This window comes from Cherax quadricarinatus, chromosome 8 (genome assembly GCF_038502225.1).
Source record: "Cherax quadricarinatus isolate ZL_2023a chromosome 8, ASM3850222v1, whole genome shotgun sequence".
Lineage (NCBI taxonomy): Eukaryota > Metazoa > Arthropoda > Malacostraca > Decapoda > Parastacidae > Cherax > Cherax quadricarinatus.
The window spans coordinates 62,203,692-62,226,587 of record NC_091299.1 but is presented as its reverse complement, the minus strand read 5'-3'; the positions used below and the strand labels follow the sequence as shown (position 1 = coordinate 62,226,587).

The window sequence follows — 22,896 nt, the reverse complement described above, 5'->3', positions numbered from 1 at the left end:
AGGCAATGTACATATGATGGACCTGTCATGTACATGTCATAGTGGAACTGGCATGTACATGATAGGTATACTGGGGGTTAGTGTTGAAAGAGGAGGGAGGGAGGAAGGGAGGAAGGGAAGGAGGAAGGGAGTGAGGGAGGAAGGGAGTGAGGGAGGAAGGCAGTGAGGGAGGAAGGGAGTGAGTGAGGAAGGGAGTGAGTGAGGAAGGGAGTGAGTGAGGAAGGGAGTGAGTGAGGAAGGGAGTGAGGGAGGGAGTGAGTGAGGAAGGGAGTGAGTGAGGAAGGGAGTGAGTGAGGAAGGGAGTGAGTGAGGAAGGGAGTGAGTGAGGAAGGGAGTGAGTGAGGAAGGGAGTGAGGGAGGAAGGCAGTGAGGGAGGAAGGCAGTGAGGGAGGAAGGGAGTGAGGGAGGGAGTGAGGGAGGAAGGGAGGGAGGGAGGAAGGCAGTGAGGGAGGAAGGGAGGGAGGGAAGGAGCGAGAAGTGCAGGCAACGGTGTGCTGAGTTAAATTATGCAACTTGGCTCAAGAGATGGGGAAACTGATGAGTCAGGAAAATGTGAAAGGGGGAAGAGGAGGAGAGAGGAGGGGAGGGGGAGTGGGAGAGAAGGATGCGAGGAGAGGGAGGCGAATGAAAGGGGGGCTGGAGAGAGGGGAAAGAAAGAGGGGGACGGATAAAGGGAGTAACGTAGGAGAGGAGGTACATGCACAAGGGCAAACATATAGAAAGACAAATAATGGGAGAGAGAGAGAGAGAGAGAGAGAGAGAGAGAGAGTCAGAGGGGAACGAGTGAGTGAACTCATCTATGCGAGTAAAAATAAGAAACTTGAAGAGGGGAGACGAATGACAGACTTGAAAAAACTTCAGGTTAACAGGGAAGCGTCAAGTGATATTTTATGTTGGTGTGTCAGTGTTGATCTCTGAGTATATTAGCAGCACACTGGTCACGACTGTCATCAGAGCACTGCCTTGAGTTCATTACATAAAGTACTGTATATGTACTCAACGAGGTGTTAGCGGAGGTCGACACAGCAAGACCATGGTAATACCCGGAGTATACCTGGAGAAGGTTTCTAGGGGTCAACGCCCCCGCGGCCCGGCCTGTGACCGGGGATAACTGTAAAGGTGCGCAGATGAATATTTAATTTTCTAAGTAATAAGACCCATAGTGTAACAGTGAACAGAGTGAAATCAGAGACTGCCATAGTAAAAATCTGTGTTCCCCAAGGCACAGTACTGGTCCCTGTTCTCTCCATCTTTCTCATATCCGTCATTGACAGAGGTATAGCACTGTATCATCCTTTGCAGACGATACTGGAATCTGTATGAGTGACATCCATTGAGGACACAGCAAACCTCCAAACTGATGTAAACAAAGTCTTCCAGTGGGCAGCTGACGTCATGATGTTTAATGAAGACAAGTTTCAGTTACTTCGTTATGGAAATATTGAGGAAATAAAGACAGGAATGAAGCATAATGCAAACTCAGATCACTCAGTAGTGCGTAATACCAGTACGAGAGACCTGTGTGTGATCATGTCGGAAGAATTCATCTTCAAGGATCACAACAGTGTCACTGTCACAACCACAACAAACTGACAGACTGCATAAGTACAACCTTGAAAACAAGGGATGCTGAGTTTATATTCTGGAAGCTGGAATACTGTTGTAATCTAACAGCTCCCTTCAAGGTGCGTGAAATTGCAGTCTTGGAGAATGTACAAAGAACTTTCACTGCTCGTATAGATTCAATCAAGCATCTAAATTTCTGGAAATATTTGAATTCCCTCGATCTGTAATTCTTGGAACATAGGCGAGAGAGATACATTATAATCTACACCTGAAAAATTTTAGACTGATTGGTTCTAAATCTGCACACACAAATCATTTCCCATTAAAAAAAGAGGCTTGACAGTGAAAAGCAGAACTGCAGCGAGTAAACTAAGGGACAACTCAGTAGGTGTGAAGGGTCCAAGACTTTTCAACACCATCCCTTCATACATAAAGGGGATTACGAACAGTATCCTAGCAGTCTTCAAGAAGGAACTAGAGAAGTTTCTCAAGTTGGTGCCTAATCGGCCGAGCCTGATTGATCAGGCCCCAGGAGACCTGTTCTGTGACCGGGGAGCGGGGGCATTGACCCTGGGAACTCTCTCCAGGTAGCCACCTTCATGTCATCAATTATGAATAAGCATGAGAGTATGAGTAGAAGACAGGGAAGAATTGGGAGAGAATATAAGCAAGATATTTCAGCGGGAAGTAGAGAATAACTTGAGGATCAGTGGTGACAAGTGCCAACTGCTCACGTCTGGAGAGGTGAGAAACTCAAAAAAAACACTAAATACAAAACCAGTAAGGTTACATGGTAGAATGGAAGGAACATGTGAAAGACCTGGGCGTCATAATGTCAACTGATATATAATTTTGAGGACATTGTGAGGCAAATGTTGCGAAGGCTAAAAAAAAAAATGATAGGGTGAGTAATGGGAGCTTTCAGAACGAGAAACATTGCCAGCGGTAACAGTATTCAAATCACTTGTGCTCTCTCGTCTGGAGTACTGTTGGGTGTTGACGTCTCTCTTCTGGGCAGGAGATATATCTGACCAGGAACGGATACAGAGATGCTTACTTCTTTCATAGATCCAGTAAAATATTTGGATTATTGAAAACGCCTATCAGGAGAGGTGAGAGAGACGATAATATGTACATGGAAGATAGTGTGTTAGGTAAGACACATATGCAACAGTTAGGTATCTTTATTATGAAACGTTTCGCCTACACAGTAGGCTTCTTCAGTCAAGTACAGAAAAGTTGATAGAAGCAGAAGATACTTGAAGACGATGTAATCAGTCCATCACCCTTAAAGTTTTGAGGTGGTCAGTCCCTCAGTCTGGAGAAGAGCATTGTTCCATAGTATGAAACAATATGGAGAAGAAGTGACAGGATGGAGCTTTTTATAGCGCCAAGAGGTGAGACGTAGACCACTAGGAGAGGTAAGAACTCAGATGTTGAGAGGTCAGGTCCCTCTCAAATCCAGCCGCTCTCACTAGTGGCAGTTGTCGAAGTTGATTGCCTACTGTGTAGGCGAAACGTTTCATAATAAAGATACCTAACTGTTGCATATGTGTCTTACCTAACAACCTGTCGGTATTTTATACCATTTTAATGTCCACATGGAAGATACTTGAGGGTCTGGGTTCCAACCTACACACTAGAGTGAGAGATATGAGACTAAATGTAAAATAATCCCAGTGGGAAACTGATCGACCAAGCTGTGATGGATATGTGGGCAAGTGGGCCGCTAGCAGCAACAACCTGGTTGACCAGGCTGTTGGTCTGGCAGTCGGGCCTGACCGCAGGCTGCGGGTCTAGGTGTATGTACCTAATTTGTATGATCTGATTATTGGGTTGACTCCACTCATATATACATTTATTTAGGTTTAAAAAAGGTGTCCTAGCTAATTAATACTAATTAATGTGGAGTTACAGAACGTTCAGAAAGTGACGCTCTGTAATAAGTGGGAAAACAAACTGTCACGAGAAGGTAAACAAGCCTGTTTATCTCTACCATCTTGTTGCTGCATCAGAGATAATCCCTTGAAGTTACCGGGATACAAACACCAATAGTTTGTGGGATCAAACTCGCCTCTGCACGTGATTGGCTGTTGTATTTATGACTGTGTGGATGAGGAGCTGTGCTTAGCATGGTTGCTAGCATGCTAGTAGTTATTAGTGAGGGAGTTAGGCCTACAAGCAAGTGCCTGTGTGACACACCCGTGTGACACATCTGTGTGACACATCTGTGTAACACACCCGTGTGACACATCTGTGTGACACATCTGTGTGACACATCTGTGTGATACACCTGTGTGACATCTGTGTGATACACCTGTGTGACACATCTGTGTGATACACCTGTGTGACACATCTGTGTGACACATCTGTGTGACACATCTGTGTGACACATCTGTGTGATACACCTGTGTGACACATCTGTGTGATACACCTGTGTGACACATCTGTGTGATATACCTGTGTGACACATCTGTGTGACACCTGTGTGACACACCTGTGACCAGTTTCGAGCGTTCTAGTCCAGCTTGGTCATTCTGGCTGTTGGTGCTAAACGACCCACAGTCCCACATGGACACCACAGTTCGGCTGATCAGATACTTCGGTTTCCTCTAACACTGTGTTGCCGAGGATCTAAAATAATGCTTTTCTAATTCCCTAATCAATCTCGTGTAGTAAGTGCTGGAGGAGTGCGTGGGGCGGTTGAGCGTTTGCATTACGCTTCCTGTATCAGTAACGCCACAGTCTCGTCTAATCTCAGTGGTGTGTTTGCATTACGCTTCCTGTATCAGTAACGCCACAGTCTCGTCTAATCTCAGTGGTGTGTTTGCATTACGCTTCCTGTATCAGTAACGCCACAGTCTCGTCTAATCTCAGTGGTGTGTTTGCATTACGCTTCCTGTATCAGTAACGCCACAGTCTCGTCTAATCTCAGTGGTGTGTTTGCATTACGCTTCCTGTATCAGTAACGCCAGTCTCGTTGTCTAATCTCAGTGGTGTGTTTGCATTACTCTTCCTGTATCAGTAACGCCACAGCCTCGTTGTCTAATATCAGTGGTGTGTTTGCATTACGCTTCCTGTATCAGTAACGCCACAGTCTCGTTGTCTAATCTCAGTGGTGTATTTGCATTACGCTTCCTGTATCAGTAACGCCACAGCCTCGTTGTCTAATCTCAGTGGTGTGTTTGCATTACGCTTCCTGTATCAGTAACGCCAGTCTCGTTGTCTAATCTCAGTGGTGTGTTTGCATTACTCTTCCTGTATCAGTAACGCCACAGCCTCGTTGTCTAATATCAGTGGTGTGTTTGCATTACGCTTCCTGTATCAGTAACGCCACAGTCTCGTTGTCTAATCTCAGTGGTGTGTTTGCATTACGCTTCCTGTATCAGTAACGCCACAGCCTCGTTGTCTAATCTCAGTGGTGTGTTTGCATTACGCTTCCTGTATCAGTAACGTCACAGTCTCGTTGTCTAATCTCAGTGGTGTGTTTGCATTACGCTTCCTGTATCAGTAACGCCAGTCTCGTTGTCTAATCTCAGTGGTGTTTGCATTAAGCTTCCTGTATCAGTAACGCCACAGTCTCGTTATCTAATCTCAGTGGTGTGTTTGCATTACGCTTCCTGTATCAGTAACGTCACAGCCTCGTTGTCTAATCTCAGTGGTGTGTTTGCATTACGCTTCCTGTATCAGTAACGTCACAGTCTCGTTGTCTAATCTCAGTGGTGTGTTTGCATTACGCTTCCTGTATCAGTAACGCCAGTCTCGTTGTCTAATCTCAGTGGTGTGTTTGCATTACGCTTCCTGTATCAGTAACGCCAGTCTCGTTGTCTAATCTCAGTGGTGTGTTTGCATTACGCTTCCTGTATCAGTAACGCCAGTCTCGTTGTCTAATCTCAGTGGTGTGTTTGCATTACGCTTCCTGTATCAGTAACGCCAGTCTCGTTGTCTAATCTCAGTGGTGTGTTTGCATTACGCTTCCTGTATCAGTAACGCCAGTCTCGTTGTCTAATCTCAGTGGTGTGTTTGCATTACGCTTCCTGTATCAGTAACGTCAGTCTCGTTGTCTAATCTCAGTGGTGTGTTTGCATTACGCTTCCTGTATCAGTAACGTTACAGCCTCGTTGTCTAATCTCAGTGGTGTGTTTGCATTACGCTTCCTGTATCAGTAACGCCAGTCTCGTTGTCTAATCTCAGTGGTGTGTTTGCATTACGCTTCCTGTATCAGTAACGCCAGTCTCGTTGTCTAATCTCAGTGGTGTGTTTGCATTACGCTTCCTGTATCAGTAACGCCAGTCTCGTTGTCTAATCTCAGTGGTGTGTTTGCATTACGCTTCCTGTATCAGTAACGCCAGTCTCGTTGTCTAATCTCAGTGGTGTGTTTGCATTACGCTTCCTGTATCAGTAACGTCAGTCTCGTTGTCTAATCTCAGTGGTGTGTTTGCATTACGCTTCCTGTATCAGTAACGTTACAGCCTCGTTGTCTAATCTCAGTGGTGTGTTTGCATTACGCTTCCTGTATCAGTAACGCCAGTCTCGTTGTCTAATCTCAGTGGTGTGTTTTCATTACGCTTCCTGTATCAGTAACGCCACAGTCTCGTTGTCTAATCTCAGTGGTGTGTTTGCATTACGCTTCCTGTATCAGTAACGCCAGTCTCGTTGTCTAATCTCAGTGGTGTGTTTACATTACGCTTCCTGTATCAGTAACGCCACAGTCTCGTTGTCTGATCTCAGTGGTGTGTTTGCATTACGCTTCCTGTATCAGTAGCGCCACAGCCTCGTTGTCTAATCTCAGTGATGTGTTTGCATTACGCTTCCTGTATCAGTAGCGCCACAGTCTCGTTGTCTAATCTCAGTGATGTGTTTGCATTACGCTTCCTGTATCAGTAACGCCAGTCTCGTTGTCTAATCTCAGTGGTGTGTTTACATTACGCTTCCTGTATCAGTAACGCCACAGTCTCGTTGTCTAATCTCAGTGATGTGTTTGCATTACGCTTCCTGTATCAGTAACGCCACAGTCTCGTTGTCTAATCTCAGTGATGTGTTTGCATTACGCTTCCTGTATCAGTAACGCCACAGTCTCGTTGTCTAATCTCAGTGATGTGTTTGCATTACGCTTCCTGTATCAGTAACGCCAGTCTCGTTGTCTAATCTCAGTGATGTGTTTGCATTACGCTTCCTGTATCAGTAACGCCACAGTCTCGTTGTCTAATCTCAGTGGTGTGTTTACATTACGCTTCCTGTATCAGTAACGCCACAGCCTCGTTGTCTAATCTCAGTGATGTGTTTGCATTACGCTTCCTGTATCAGTAACGCCACAGTCTCGTTGTCTAATCTCAGTGGTGTGTTTACATTACGCTTCCTGTATCAGTAACGCCACAGTCTCGTTGTCTAATCTCAGTGGTGTGTTTACATTACGCTTCCTGTATCAGTAGCGCCACAGCCTCGTTGTCTGATCTCAGTGCTGTGTTTGCATTACGCTTCCTGTATCAGTAGCGCCACAGCCTCGTTGTCTGATCTCAGTGGTGTTTGCATTACGCTTCCTGTATCAGTAGCGCCACAGCCTCGTTGTCTGATCTCAGTGGTGTTTGCATTACGCTTCCTGTATCAGTAGCGCCACAGCCTCGTTGTCTGATCTCAGTGGTGTGTCTCTCTTTACCCTGTCAGTGTATTTGCACTTCGACCTTGACTCCAAGTATTGCGTATATTTTTTTCTCAGGTTAAATGATATTTCGCATCACTTCTCTTTCATTTCAATACAGAAGTAGTGGTAGTAGTGGTGGGTGGAGGTGGTCGATGCCTGTAGGGATGGTCTTACCACCTGCATGCTTGCTGTCTACCATCCTACCACCAGGATGGTTCCTGTCTACCTGGAAAACCTGGACTACTACAAGACCTGGACCACTGCAAGACCTGGACCACTGCAAGACCTGGACCACTACGAGACCTCAACCACCACAAAACCTGGACCAGTGCAAGACCTGGACCACTACAAGACATAGACCACTACAAGACCTCAACCACTACAAGACCTGGACCACTACAAGACCTCAACCACTACAAAACCTGGACCAGTGCAAGACGTTGACCACTACAAGACGTGGACCACTACAAGACGTGGACCACTACAAGACGTGGACCACTACAAGACGTGGACCACTACAAGACCTGGACCACTACAAGACCTGGACCACTACAAGACCTGGACCACTACAAGACCTGGACCACTACAAGACCTGGACCACTACAAGACCTGGACCACTACAAGACCTGGACCACTACAAGACCTGGACCACCATCTTCTCCATGGATGGTCGTATCGTCTATCAAGGTGTGAGATAACTCATACATTGCTATGATTATTTTCCTAAGATCAGTTACTCGAGGGTCTGCTGGTCCCAGACCAAAGGTGGTTAGACCTTTGTAGTTGTAGCAAGTGTAGAGTGTGTGTAGTGAAGATCAACACACACTACGACGCTGTGGCTTACAGGCCAGTAGAATTTATGATGACTGTGGGTGTAGCAGTGGGCGTAGCAGTGGGCGTAGCAGTGATGTAGCAGTGGGTGTAGCAGTGGGCGTAGCAGTGATGTAGCAGTGGGCGTAGCAGTGATGTTGCAGTGGGCGTAGCAGTGATGTAGCAGTGGGCGTAGCAGTGATGTAGCAGTGGGTGTAGCAGTGGGCGTAGCAGTGGGTGTAGCAGTGGGTGTAGCAGTGGGCGTAGCAGTGATGTAGCAGTGGGCGTAGCAGTGATGTTGCAGTGGGCGTAGCAGTGATGTAGCAGTGGGCGTAGCAGTGATGTAGCAGTGGGTGTAGCAGTGGGCGTAGCAGTGATGTAGCAGTGGGTGTAGCAGTGGGCGTAGCAGTGATGTAGCAGTGGGCGTAGCAGTGATGTAGCAGTGGGTGTAGCAGTGGGCGTAGCAGTGATGTAGCAGTGGGCGTAGCAGTGATGTTGCAGTGGGCGTAGCAGTGATGTAGCAGTGGGCGTAGCAGTGATGTTGCAGTGGGCGTAGCAGTGATGTAGCAGTGGGCGTAGCAGTGATGTAGCAGTGGGCGTAGCAGTGATGTAGCAGTGGGCGTTGCAGTGATGTATCAGTGGGCGTTGCAGTGATGTAGCAGTGGGCGTTGCAGTGATGTAGCAGTGGGCGTTGCAGTGGGCGTAGCAGTGATGTAGCAGTGGGCGTAGCAGTGATGTTGCAGTGGGCGTAGCAGTGATGTAGCAGTGGGCGTAGCAGTGATGTTGCAGTGGGCGTAGCAGTGATGTAGCAGTGGGCGTAGCAGTGATGTAGCAGTGGGCGTAGCAGTGATGTAGCAGTGGGCGTAGCAGTGATGTAGCAGTGGGCGTAGCAGTGATGTAGCAGTGGGCGTAGCAGTGATGTAGCAGTGGGCGTTGCAGTGATGTATCAGTGGGCGTTGCAGTGATGTAGCAGTGGGCGTTGCAGTGATGTAGCAGTGGGCGTTGCAGTAGGCGTAGCAGTGATGTAGCAGTGGGCGTAGCAGTGATGTAGCAGTGGGCGTTGCAGTGGGCGTAGCAGTGATGTAGCAGTGGGCGTAGCAGTGATGTAACAGTGGGCGTAGCAATGGAGGTAACTGTAGACGTAGCGGTGGGCGTAGCAGTGGGAGCAGTTGTAGGTGTAGCAGTGGGCGTAACTGTATATGTAGCAGTGTACGTAACTAGACGTAGCAGTGGGCGTAACTGTACAGGTAGCAGTAGACATAGCAGTGGACGTAACTAGACGTAGCAGTGGGCGTAACTGTACAGGTAGCAGTGGGCGTAACTGTACAGGTAGCAGTGGGCGTAACTGTACAGGTAGCATTGGACGTAACTGTAGACGTACCAGTGGGCGCAGCAGTGAGCATGGTTGTAGGCGCAGCATGGGCGTATCTGTTTGCGTGGCTGTAGGCGAAGCAGTGGGCGTAGCAACGGGCGTAGTAGTGGTTGCGGTGGTGGTAGCGGGAGGGGGTGCTGGTGCGCGCGCCGTCACCTCACTTACACTGCTTCACTAACCTTGCCACATCTTAACCACCCCGTGTGAGAGAGAACACAAGTGTTGAGCCTGGATTACCAACACAGCCACACCTGACTCACTACCTTCCTAGTTGAGTCTTCGTAAAGTAACTCGTGTAGCGCCAGTTGTCACCGCGGGGTGACTGTACATCAGTCTCCCCTCACAGCCACACTACACACACACACACACACACACACACACACACACACACACACACACACACACACACACACACACACACGCACACGCACACGCATACACATACACATACACACTAACAGAGGCGGCAGGCAGAGAGGGGAAGAGAGTGCAGTACGCAGCCTGGAGCAACTTCACGCGGAGGGGCGAGGCTGTAGTTTCTCACACACCTTCACTGCTACTGTTGCTACTACTGCTGCTACTAGTACTACTGCTGCTGCTACTACTAGTAGTACTACTGCTACTCACACACAATGGAGTTCTTACCATGTTATATCACAGCACTTTAGTAAAATATCATGACAGCTGTGAGATATGTGTGTACTTAGACCAGTTATGAGGGAATGTTGACTGGTAAGCAGCAACACCTGAAGACCACTGTGTTGCCCTCACGTTGTTGCCTCACACTGGCAACAGTGTCAGCTTGTGTTATGCGGTCCTCAGCGCGCACTAAGCACTCGATACAAATACGTGAATAATTATCTCTTAGTGTAGTGGATTAACGAAATGTGGTTTCGGTGTGGAATAAGCAGCGCTGCTAGCAGGTGTGAGTGCTCCTGGGAAGGCAATAGCTAGTAACTAGCAGGTGGTGTGATTGCTCCTGGGAAGGCAACAGGCAACAGCCAGTAACTAGCAGGTGGTGTGAGTGCTCCTGGGAAGGCAACAGGCAACAGCCAGTAACTAGCAGGTGGTGTGAGTGCTCCTGGAAAGGCAACAGCCAGTAACTAGCAGGTGGTGTGAGTGCTCCTGGGAAGGCAACAGGCAACAGCCAGTAACTAGCAGGTGGTGTGAGTGCTCCTGGGAAGGCAACAGGCAACAGCCAGTAACTAGCAGGTGGTGTGAGTGCTCCTGGAAAGGCAACAGCCAGTAACTAGCAGGTGGTGTGAGTGCTCCTGGAAAGGCAACAGCCAGTAACTAGCAGGTGGTGTGAGTGCTCCTGGAAAGGCAACAGCCAGTAACTAGCAGGAGGTGTGAGTGCTCCTGGAAAGGCAACAGCCAGTAACTAGCAGGTGGTGTGAGTGCTCCTGGAAAGGCAACAGCCAGTAACTAGCAGGAGGTGTGAGTGCTCCTGGAAAGGCAATAGCCAGTAACTAGCAGGTGGTGTGAGTGCTCCTGGAAAGGCAATAGCCAGTAACTAGCAGGTGGTGTGAGTGCTCCTGGAAAGGCAACAGCCAGTAACTAGCAGGAGGTGTGAGTGCTCCTGGAAAGGCAACAGCCAGTAACTAGCAGGTGGTGTGAGTGCTCCTGGAAAGGCAACAGCCAGTAACTAGCAGGTGGTGTGAGTGCTCCTGGAAAGGCAACAGCCAGTAACTAGCAGGTGGTGTGAGTGCTCCTGGAAAGGCAACAGCCAGTAACTAGCAGGAGGTGTGAGTGCTCTTGGAAGGGCAGCAGCCAGTAACTAGCAGGTGTGAGTGCTCCTGGAAGGCAACAGCCAGTAACTAGCAGGTGCTGTGAGTGCTCCTGGAAAGGCAACAGCCAGTAACTAGCAGGAGGTGTGAGTGCTCTTGGAAGGCAACAGCCAGTAACTAGCAGGTGCTGTGAGTGCTCCTGGAAAGGCAGCAGCCAGTAACTAGCAGGTGTGAGTGCTCCTGGGAAGGCAACAGCCAATAACTAGCAGGTGGTGTGAGTGCTCTTGGAAAGGCAACAGCCAATAACTAGCAGGAGGTGTGAGTGTTCCTGGGAAAGCAACACCTAGTAAGTAGCTGGTGCTGTGAGTGTTCCTGGGAAGGCAACAACCAGTAGCCTTCCTCGACTAATATCTACAAGTGCTACTACAACTAGTATTTACAAGTGCTACTACAACTATTCTTGACAAGGTCTACAACTAGTGTCTACAAGTGCTACCTCAATGTTCATGGAGTACATGTGTCAGGCTGTGAAAACACTGGTGGGTTGCGTGGGTGTGGAGTGTAGACACCAGATGCGGAGCCAGGGAAGGCAGAGTGAGGTGTAGTGTGGATGATGGCAGTGGTCAGTGGTGGGCGTGATGTGTTCTGTACAACCTGAAAGCTACGTCCATTGAGAGCTTATCGACCAACAGCCCAACATTTACTAGGAGACGAGAGCAAGCCAAGGAGAGAGAGAGAGAGAGAGAGCGGTTGAGAGAGAAGGGGAGCAGCAGTATGGTGTGAACTTAGAGACACACCCTTTCGCACCATGCCGGCAGCTACACACTGTCTCTCTCACTACCGCCTCCAGCCGTCTTGCTTCAGCCAAGACTACCTGGGAAAACACTGCCTCTCCGAGTGCTATTTCTATATTCTCTCACTCATATTAGCACTCCCTGGGTCTTCACCACCTGGCTAAGACAGCTAACTCAGTGCTGCCTCTTTAGTTAACTCTACACTAACTGGATCCTTACATAAACACTGCCAAGATCTCCATCAGTCGGGTGGTGAGTCAAGGTGCCACGACCTTCCTACCATTATTTACACTCCACTTTAAGACTTCTCTAAGTGACCAGATCTTAGGTAATGATGCAAGATCACCCATTTGTTTCTGTAAAGTTTCTTGTTCTTCAACTAATTTGCATATTTAAACCATATATATATATATATATATATATATATATATATATATATATATATATATATATATATATATATATATATATATATATATATATATATATATATATGCAAAACAACCACTCTGAAAGAATAGAGAAATTCCAAGCGCTTTCGTGACTACTCACATTATCAAGGAACTTGATAATGTGAGAAATCAAGAAAGCGCTTGAAAGCTCACTATTTTTTTCGCAGTGGTTTTTTGCATATTTTGATATCACCTGTTTACTGTGATCTTGTTACCCATATATATATATATATATACATATATATATATATATATATATATATATATATATATATATATATATATATATATATATATATATATATATAGCTCCTGACAGCGCTTCCTAGAAGTTTATTATATATACTGATGTAACATTGGTGTAGCAGTGATGAAACTGTGTATTAAGTTTACCTCCACCACTGCCTCATCCCACTTTTCAACCAGCCTCAGACGAAAGAAATACTTCCCAACATCCCTATAACTCCTGTGTGTCTTCAGCTTCCACTTGTGTCCTCTTGGATCCTGGTCCTCTTAATTCACACACCCGATCCCTATCAGGCATATCAGTTCCTCTTAAAATTTTGTATATAATAATCATGTCTACCCTTATCCTTCTCCGCTCCTCATAGTACATAACTCACAATTATGATACTAGTCTGATTGCAAACTTTTGCACTTTTTTATTTTTTTTATGTGCTTGACCAGGTTGGGTTCCGTGCTGGAGCCGCGTACTCAGTGATTAGCCTGATATATAAGAACATAAGAAAGAAGGAACACTGCAACAGGCCTACTGACCCATGCGAAGCAGGTCCATGTCCCCCCCCCCCTCCCCTGATTAGCTCAATGACCCACCCAGTCTGGTCAGGTCATATTCACTCCAGGATGGAACACTGCACCAGACCCAGCAGCACAAGCTAGTCAGGTCCAACTCACACCCACCCACACCCATTCATGTATTTATCTAACCTATTTTTAAAACTACACAACGTTTTAGCCTGAATAACTGTACTCGGGAGTTTGTTCCACTCATCTACAACTCTATTACCAAACCAGTGCTTTCCTATATCCTTCCTGAATCTGAATTTTTCCAACTTGAAACCATTGCTGCGAGTCCTGTCTTGGCTGGAAATTTTCAGCACGCTATTTACATCCCCTTTATTTATTCCTGTTTTCCATTTATACACCTCGATCATATCCCCCCTAATTCTACGCCTTTCGAGAGAGTGCAGATTCAGGGCCTCAGTCTATCCTCATAGGGAAGATTTCTGATACATGGGATCATCTTTGTCATCCTCCTCTGTACGTTTTCCAGAGCATTTATATCCATTCTGTAATACGGTGACCAAAACTGTGCAGCATAATCTAAATGAGGCCTAACCAAGGATGTATAGAGTTGAAGAACAACCTGAGGACTTCTATTATTTATACTTCTAGATATGAAGCCAAGAATTCTGTTAGCTTTATTGCGAACACTAATGCACTGTTGTCTTGGTTTTAGATTACTGCTAACCAGAACTCCTAAATTCTTTTCGCAATCAGTAGTATTAAGATCTACATTATTTAGTTTATATGTGGCATGGTTATTTTCCTGTCCAACATCTAGAACTTTGCATTTGTCTATATTAAACTGCATCTGCCACTTCTCCGACCACTGCATCAGTCTATTCAAATCATCCTGGAGTGCTCTGTCCTCATTAGAATGAATTGGACGGCCTATTTTGGTGTCATCAGCAAATTTGCTTATGTCGCTCTTTATTCCCTCATCTATGTCGTTTATGTAAATTGTGAACAGCAACGGGCCCAACACTGACCCCTGAGGAACACCGCTTGTGACGTGCCCCCATTCTGATTTCTCCCCATTTATGCAAAGTCTCTGCTACCTATTTGTTCATGTTCTTGAATATTATTCTGAGGTATGTTAATCATGCATATGCCGCTGTCGTTATTGGGTTTATGTGCGATTCTGGCGACATGCTCGGTGTTATACTGACCCCGAGGTCTTCTTTTCCATCCGTGATACTTGCAGCTTCTCTCCACCCATGCTATAATCTGTCCTTATACAAAACGTATGACCTGTATTTACTCGAGTTGTACTGAACAAGGCACTTGTCTGACCATATTTACAGTCTGTTAATGTCTGAAGTTTACCACTGTAATCTACGGTTCTTGTTCTTTGCCTCAGGTTTATATCATCAACAAACAGTGACACGCTGGCCTTAATCCTCTCTGGTAGTTCAGGAACAGTAGCGGTGCTAACACTCATCCTTGTGGAACCCCACTCGTTACTCTCTCCCATTTTGATGTCTCATTCTTTACTCTTACTCTCTGACTTTTGTCATGTAAGTAGTCCTTGACCCACTGGAGTACTTTTAACCACTGGAGTACTTTTATCCAGTGGAGTACTTTTAAATACCGGAGTACTTTTAACCACTGGAGTACTTTTATCCAGTGGAGTACTTTTAAATACCGGAGTACTTTTAGCCACAGGAGTACTTTTAGCCAGTGGATTACTTTTAACCACTGGAGTACTTTTAACCAGTGGAGTACTTTTAACCAGTGGAGTACTTTTAACCAATGGAGTACTTTTAACCAATGGAGTACTTTTAACCACTGAAGTACTTTTAACCGCTCGAGTACTTTTAACCACTGGAGTACTTTAACCACTGGAGTACTTAACCACTGGAGTACTTTTACCACTGGAGTACTTTTACCACTGGAGTACTTTAACCACGAGTACTTTAGCCACTGGAGTACTTACAACCACTGGAGTACTTTAACCACTGAAATACTTACAACCACTGGAGTACTTACAACCACTGGAGTACTTTAACCACTGAAGTACTTACAACCACTGGAGTACTTACAACAACTGGAGTACTTACAACCACTGGAGTACTTACAACCACTGGAGTACTTACAACCACTGGAGTACTTACAACCACTGGAGTACTTTAACCACTGAAGTACTTACAACCACTGGAGTACTTACAACCACTGGAGTACTTAAAACCACTGGAGTACTTACAACCACTGAAGTACTTACAACCAATGGAGTACTTACAACCACTGGAGTACTTACAACCACTGGAGTACTTACAACCACTGGAGTACTTAAAACCACTGGAGTACTTACAACCACTGGAGTACTTACAACCACTGGAGTACTTACAACCACTGGAGTACTTACAACCACTGGAGTACTTTAACCACTGAAGTACTTACAACCACTGGAGTACTTACAACCACTGGAGTACTTAAAACCACTGGAGTACTTACAACCACTGAAGTACTTACAACCACTGGAGTACTTACAACCACTGGAGTACTTACAACCACTGGAGTACTTACAACCACTGGAGTACTTACAACCACTGGAGTACTTACAACCACTGGAGTACTTTAACCACTGAAGTACTTACAACCACTGGAGTACTTACAACCACTGGAGTACTTACAACCACTGTAGTACTTACAACCACTGGAGTACTTACAACCACTGGAGTACTTACAACCACTGGAGTACTTACAACCACTGGAGTACTTACAACCACTGGAGTACTTACAACCACTGAAGTACTTACAACCACTGGAGTACTTACAACCACTGGAATACTTACAACCACTGAAGTACTTACAACCACTGGAGTACTTACAACCACTGAAGTACTTACAACCACTGGAGTACTTACAACCACTGGAGTACTTACAACCACTGGAGTACTTACAACCACTGGAGTACTTACAACCACTGGAGTACTTACAACAACTGGAGTACTTACAACCACTGGAGTACTTACAACCACTGAAGTACTTACAACCACTGGAGTACTTACAACCACTGGAGTACTTACAACCACTGAAGTACTTACAACCACTGGAGTACTTACAACCACTGGAGTACTTACAACCACTGAAGTACTTACAACCACTGGAGTACTTACAACCACTGGAGTACTTACAACCATTGGAGTACTTACAACCGTCTGGATCATGTCTGGTCACCTCACACAGACGATATATAACCCCTACGGATTTAAAGTTTTACACACGAAGATAATCATTAAAAAAATTAATACTGGATTTTAAATTTGTGATTTTCGCGTGATCTGCTGTTGTCAGTACCACCACTGTAACACTGTTGTCAGTACCACCACTGTAACACTGTTGTCAGTACCACCACTGTAACGCTGTCAGTACCACCACTGTAACACTGTTGTCAGTACCACCACTGTAACACTGTTGTCAGTACCACCACTGTAACACTGTTGTCAGTACCACCACTGTAACACTGTTGTCAGTACCACCACTGTAACACTGTTGTCAGTACCACCACTGTAACACTGTTGTCAGTACCACCACTGTAACACTGTTGTCAGTACCACCACTGTAACACTGTTGTCAGTACCACCACTGTAACACTGCTGTCAGTACAACCACTGTAACACTGTTGTCAGTACCACCACTGTAACACTGTTGTCAGTAAAACCACTGTAACACTGTTGTCAGTACCACCACTGTAACGCTGTTGTCAGTACCACCACTGTAACACTTGTCAGTACCACCACTGTAACACTGTTGTCAGTACCACCACTGTAACACTGTTGTCAGTACCACCACTGTAACGCTGTTGTCAGTACCACCACTGTAACACTGTTGTCAGTACCACCACTGTAACGCTGTTGTCAGTCCCACCACTGTAACACTGTTGTCAGTACCACCACTGTAACACTGTTGTCAGTACCACCACTGTAACACTGTTGTCAGTACCACCACTGTAACACTGTTGTCAGTGCCAACACTGTAACACTGTTGTCAGTACCACCACTGTAACACTGTTGTCAGTACCACTGTAACACTGTTGTCAGTACCACCACTGTAACACTGTTGTCAGTACCACCACTGTAACACTGTTGTCAGTACCACCACTGTAACACTGTTGTCAGTACCGCCACTGTAACACTGTTGTCAGTACCACCACTGTAACACTGCTGTCAGTACCACCACTGTAACACTGCTGTCAGTACCACCACTGTATCACTGTTGTCAGTACCACCACTGTATCACTGTTGTCAGTACCACCACTGTAACACTGTTGTCAGTACCACCACTGTAACACTGTTGTCAGTACCACCACTGTAACACTGTTGTCAGTACCACCACTGTAACAGTTGTCAGTACCACCACTGTAACACTGTTGTCAGTACCACCACTGTAACACTGTTGTCAGTACCACCACTGTAACACTGTTGTCAGTACCGCCACTGTAACACTGTTGTCAGTACCACCACTGTAACACTGTTGTCAGTACCACCACTGTAACACTGCTGTCAGTACCACCACTGTAACACTGTTGTCAGTACCACCACTGTAACACTGTTGTCAGTACCACCACTGTAACACTGCTGTCAGTACCACCACTGTAACACTGCTGTCAGTACCGCCACTGTAACACTGTTGTCAGTACCGCCACTGTAACACTGCTGTCAGTACCACCACTGTAACACTGCTGTCAGTACCACCACTGTAACACTGTTGTCAGTACCACCACTGTAACACTGTTGTCAGTACCGCCACTGTAACACTGTTGTCAGTACCACCACTGTAACACTGTTGTCAGTACCACCACTGTAACACTGTTGTCAGTACCACCACTGTAACACTGTTGTCAGTACCACCACTGTAACACTGTTGTCAGTACCACCACTGTAACACTGTTGTCAGTACCACCACTGTAACACTGTTGTCAGTACCACCACTGTAACACTGTTGTCAGTACCACCACTGTAACACTGTTGTCAGTACCACCACTGTAACACTGTTGTCAGTACCACCACTGTAACACTGTTGTCAGTACCACCACTGTAACACTGTTGTCAGTACCACCACTGTAACACTGTTGTCAGTACCACCACTGTAACTCTGTTGTCAGTACCACCACTGTAACACTGTTGTCAGTACCACCACTGTAACACTGTTGTCAGTACCACCACTGTAACACTGTTGTCAGTACCACCACTGTAACACTGTTGTCAGTACCACCACTGTAACACTGTTGTCAGTACCACCACTGTAACACTGCTGTCAGTACCACCACTGTAACGCTGTTGTCAGTACCACCACTGTAATGCTGTTGTCAGTACCACCACTGTAACGCTGTTGTCAGTACCACCACTGTAACACTGTTGTCAGTACCACCACTGTAACACTGTTGTCAGTACCACAACTGTAACACTGTTGTCAGTACCACCACTGTAACACTGTTGTCAATACCACCACTGTAACACTGTTGTCAGTACCACCACTGTAACACTGTTGTCAGTTCCACCATTGTAACACTGTTGTCAGTACCACCACTGTAACACTGTTGTCAGTTCCACCACTGTAACACTGTTGTCAGTACCACCACTGTAATACTGTTGTCAGTACCACCACTGTAACACTGCTGTCAGTACCACCACTGTAACACTGCTGTCAGTACCACCACTGTAACACTGCTGTCAGTACCACCACTGTAACACTGTTGTCAGTACCACCACTGTAACGCTGTTGTCAGTACCACCACTGTAACGCTGTTGTCAGTACCACCACTGTAACGCTGTTGTCAGTACCACCACTGTAACGCTGTTGTCAGTACCACCACTGTAACGCTGTTGTCAGTACCACCACTGTAACGCTGTTGTCAGTACCACCACTGTAACACTGTTGTCAGTACCACCACTGTAACACTGTTGTCAGTACCACCACTGTAACACTGTTGTCAGTACCACCACTGTAACACTGTTGTCAGTACCACCACTGTATCACTGTTGTCAGTACCACCACTGTAACACTGTTGTCAGTACCACCACTGTAACACTGTTGTCAGTACCACCACTGTAACACTGTTGTCAGTACCACCACTAACACTGTTGTCAGTACCACCACTGTAACACTGTTGTCAGTACCACCACTGTAACACTGTTGTCAGTACCACCACTGTAACACTGTTGTCAGTACCACTACTGTAACACTGCTGTCAGTACCACCACTGTAAAACTGCTGTCAGTACCACCACTGTAGCACTGCTGTCAGTACCACCACTGTAGCACTGCTGTCAGTACCACCACTGTAACACTGTTGTCAGTACCACCACTGTAACACTGTTGTCAGTACCACCACTGTAACACTGTTGTCAGTACCACCACTGTATCACTGTTGTCAGTACCACCACTGTAACACTGCTGTCAGTTCCACCACTGTCACACTGCTGTCAGTACCACCACTGTAACACTGTTGTCAGTACCACCACTAACACTGCTGTCAGTACCACCACTGTAACACTGCTGTCAGTACCACCACTGTAACACTGTTGTCAGTACCACCACTGTAACACTGCTGTCAGTACCACCACTGTAACACTGCTGTCAGTACCACCACTGTAACACTGTTGTCAGTACCACCACTGTAACACTGTTGTCAGTACCACCACTGTAACACTGTTGTCAGTACCACCACTAACACTGCTGTCAGTACCACCACTGTAACACTGCTGTCAGTACATTCTGTGAGGCAGACAGCGAGTCTGAAGATGCCTGTCTGCTAGACAGCTAGTTTGATGATAGCTGTCTAGTAGACAGCTAATCTGAAGATAGCTGTCTGCTAGACAGCTAGTCTGATGATAGCTGTCTGGTAGACAGCTAATCTGAAGATACCTGTCTGCTAGACAGCTAGTCTGATGATAGCTGTCTGGTAGACAGCTAATCTGAAGATGCCTGTCTGCTAGACAGCTAGTCTGATAATAGCTGTCTGGTAGACAGCTAATCTGAAGATGCCTGTCTGCTAGACAGCTAGTCTGATGATAGCTGTCTGGTAGACAGCTAATCTGAAGATACCTGTCTGCTAGACAGCTAGTCTGATGATAGCTGTCTGGTAGACAGCTAATCTGAAGATACCTGTCTGCTAGACAGCTAGTCTGATGATAGCTGTCTGGTAGACAGCTAATCTGAAGATGCCTGTCTGCTAGACAGCTAGTCTGATGATAGCTGTCTGGTAGACAGCTAATCTGAAGATACCCGTCTGCTTATCATCCAACCTTAGTGGCCAATTTAAGAACCACAGATTCATTCTATTTTGGACTCAACCAGTTTTGGAATCTTACCCAGTCTTCAAGATGTCTGACAAAATTTTCGGTACGGATGATAGCAACTTCTGATCCACCACTCATCCAATTTCAGGATCCAGTCATCCACCGGTGAATGTGACATACCTGTAGCTAGGGTCTACATTTCTGGTCCGAGACCAGAGTTTCTGTTGTCTGTCCAGGTACCCACGGTCCATAGACCTGCCATAGTCTGGCACTTGTGACAAGGACTGGTTCAGTGCTCTCGTGTAATTGTACCCTTGTTCAGGCAGTATTTTGAACCACAAGAGTTGAACACTGTGAGCACAGTGCTCTCAGGAATATTGCTCAGTGTTGACGGCCCCGCTCAGGGCAGGAGGAATATTAGAGCTAGAACAGTTATAGAGATCTTTTACGGCCCGCATAGAGCTAGTAAAGTTTTTAAATTACTGGGAACGGCTTCGGACCCTGAGTATGTACTCACTGCAGCAGATGAGAGAGAGATGCATAATGATATATACCTGGAAAGAACTAGAGACTCTTATCTCCGAGATGCACACTGTTATAACCTGATACTGGAGTGAGGTGTATGGGAGGAAGTGCAAAATAAACCCCGTGTGAAGCTGGGGTGCTGTGGGCACTATAAGAGAACACTGCATCAACATTCGTGGTCCCAAATTATTCAACATCTTACCAGAAGATATCAGAAACACTGCTGGAACAAGTGTAGGAGTCTTGAAGAGGAAACTGGACAAGTATCATCAGGTGCCAGATCAACCAGGCTGTGATGGATATTTGGGGCGGCGGGCCACCAGCAGCAACAGCTTTGTTGACCAGGCGACGAACATGGGCCCATGGGCGGGCTTCGGGAGCAGAAAAATTCCCAGAAACTCCTCACAGGTAAATCAGAGGGATAACACACGAAATTGGCAATAATAGCGTTATAAAACCTCACGGCCAGTCAGTGTCTGGTAACACGTCATGGTAGAGTTGTGTTGGTGCAGGGAAGTGTTCGTTAATTGTCCCTGGTGCCGCTGGTGCCGCTGGTGCCCCTGCTGCCCCTGGTGCCCCTGGTGCCGCTGGTGCCCCTGGTGCCGCTGGTGCCCCTGGTGCCGCTGGTGCCCCTGGTGCCGCTGGTGCCCCTGGTGCCGCTGGTGCCCCTGGTGCCACTGGTGCCCATGGTGCCGCTGGTGCCCCTGGTGCCGCTGGTGCCCCTGGTGCCCCTGGTGCCGCTGGTGCCCATGGTGCCGCTGGTGTCCCTGGTGCCGCTGGTGCCCCTGGTGCCACTGGTGCCCATGGTGCCGCTGGTGCCCCTGGTGCCGCTGGTGCCCCTGGTGTCCCTGGTGCCGCTGGTGTCCCTGGTGCCGCTGGTGCCCCTGGTGCCGCTGGTGCCGCTGCTGCCCCTGGTGCCCCTGGTGTCCCTGGTGCCGCTGGTGCCCCTGGTGTCCCTGGTACCGCTGCTGCCCCTGGTGTCCCTGGTGCCGCTGGTGCCGCTGCTGCCCCTGGTGTCCCTGGTGCCGCTGCTCCCCCTGGTGTCCCTGGTGTCCCTGGTGCCGCTGGTGCCCCTGGTGCCCCTGGTGTCCCTGGTACCGCTGCTGCCCCTGGTGTCCCTGGTGCCGCTGGTGCCCCTGGTTCCCCTGGTGTCCCTGGTGCCCCTGGTGCCGCTGGTGTCCCTAGTGCCCCTGGTGCCCCTGGTGCCGCTGGTGTCCCTGGTGCCGCTGGTACCGCTGGTGTCCCTGGTGCCCCTGGTGCCGCTGGTGCCCCTGGTGCCGCTGGTGCCCCTGGTGCCCCTAATGCCCCTGGTGCCCCTGGTGCCGTTGGTGCCTCTGGTGCCCCTGGTGTCCCTGTTGCCGCTGGTGCCCCTGGTGTCCCTGTTGCCGCTGGTGCCCCTGGTGTCCCTGTTGCCGCTGGTGCCCCTGGTGTCCCTGGTGCCCCTAGTGCCCCTGGTGCCCCTGGTGCCGTTGGTGCCGCTGGTGCCCCTGGTGTCCCTGTTGCCGCTGGTGCCCCTGGTGTCCCTGTTGCCGCTGGTGCCCCTGGTGTCCCTGTTGCCGCTGATGCCCCTGGTGTCCCTGGTACCGCTGGTGCCCCTGGTGTCCCTGGTAGTGGATGAGTGAGACAAGTGCGACACTTAATTATGTTTATTGTCGAGATGTCTCGCCTGCACAGCGTCTTCAGTCGAATACTGGCGGTTATAACTCTAGAGACAGTAGAAGTGGAGAGAGATTTTTGAGGTGGTCAGTCCCTTAGTCTTGATAAAAAGTAGTCAGTCCCTCAACCTTGATAAAAGGTAGTCAGTCCCTCAACCTTGATAAAAGGTAGTCAGTCCCTCAACCTTGATAAAAGGTAGTCAGTCCCTCAACCTTGATGAAAGGTAGTCAGTCCCTCAACCTTGATAAAAGGTAGTCAGTCCCTCAACCTTGATAAAAGGTAGTCAGTCCCTCAACCTTGATAAAA

The 22,896-nt window shown here is 47.5% G+C and overlaps 1 protein-coding gene across 4 annotated transcripts in view; it reads left to right on the top strand.

The window, feature by feature from the left end:
* Positions 1 to 22,896, top strand: part of LOC128685297 (rap guanine nucleotide exchange factor 2) — an 832,363-nt gene that overhangs the window by 606,627 nt on the left and 202,840 nt on the right. Inside the window, exon 1 of one of the 4 annotated variants that reach the window (XM_070083073.1) lies at positions 9,622 to 12,238. The exons of the other annotated variants lie outside the window; for them this stretch is intronic. The gene's annotated coding sequence lies outside the window, so the exon portion shown is untranslated. Of the gene's footprint in view, positions 1 to 9,621; positions 12,239 to 22,896 lie in introns of those variants that run through there. 4 annotated transcript variants of the gene reach the window in all.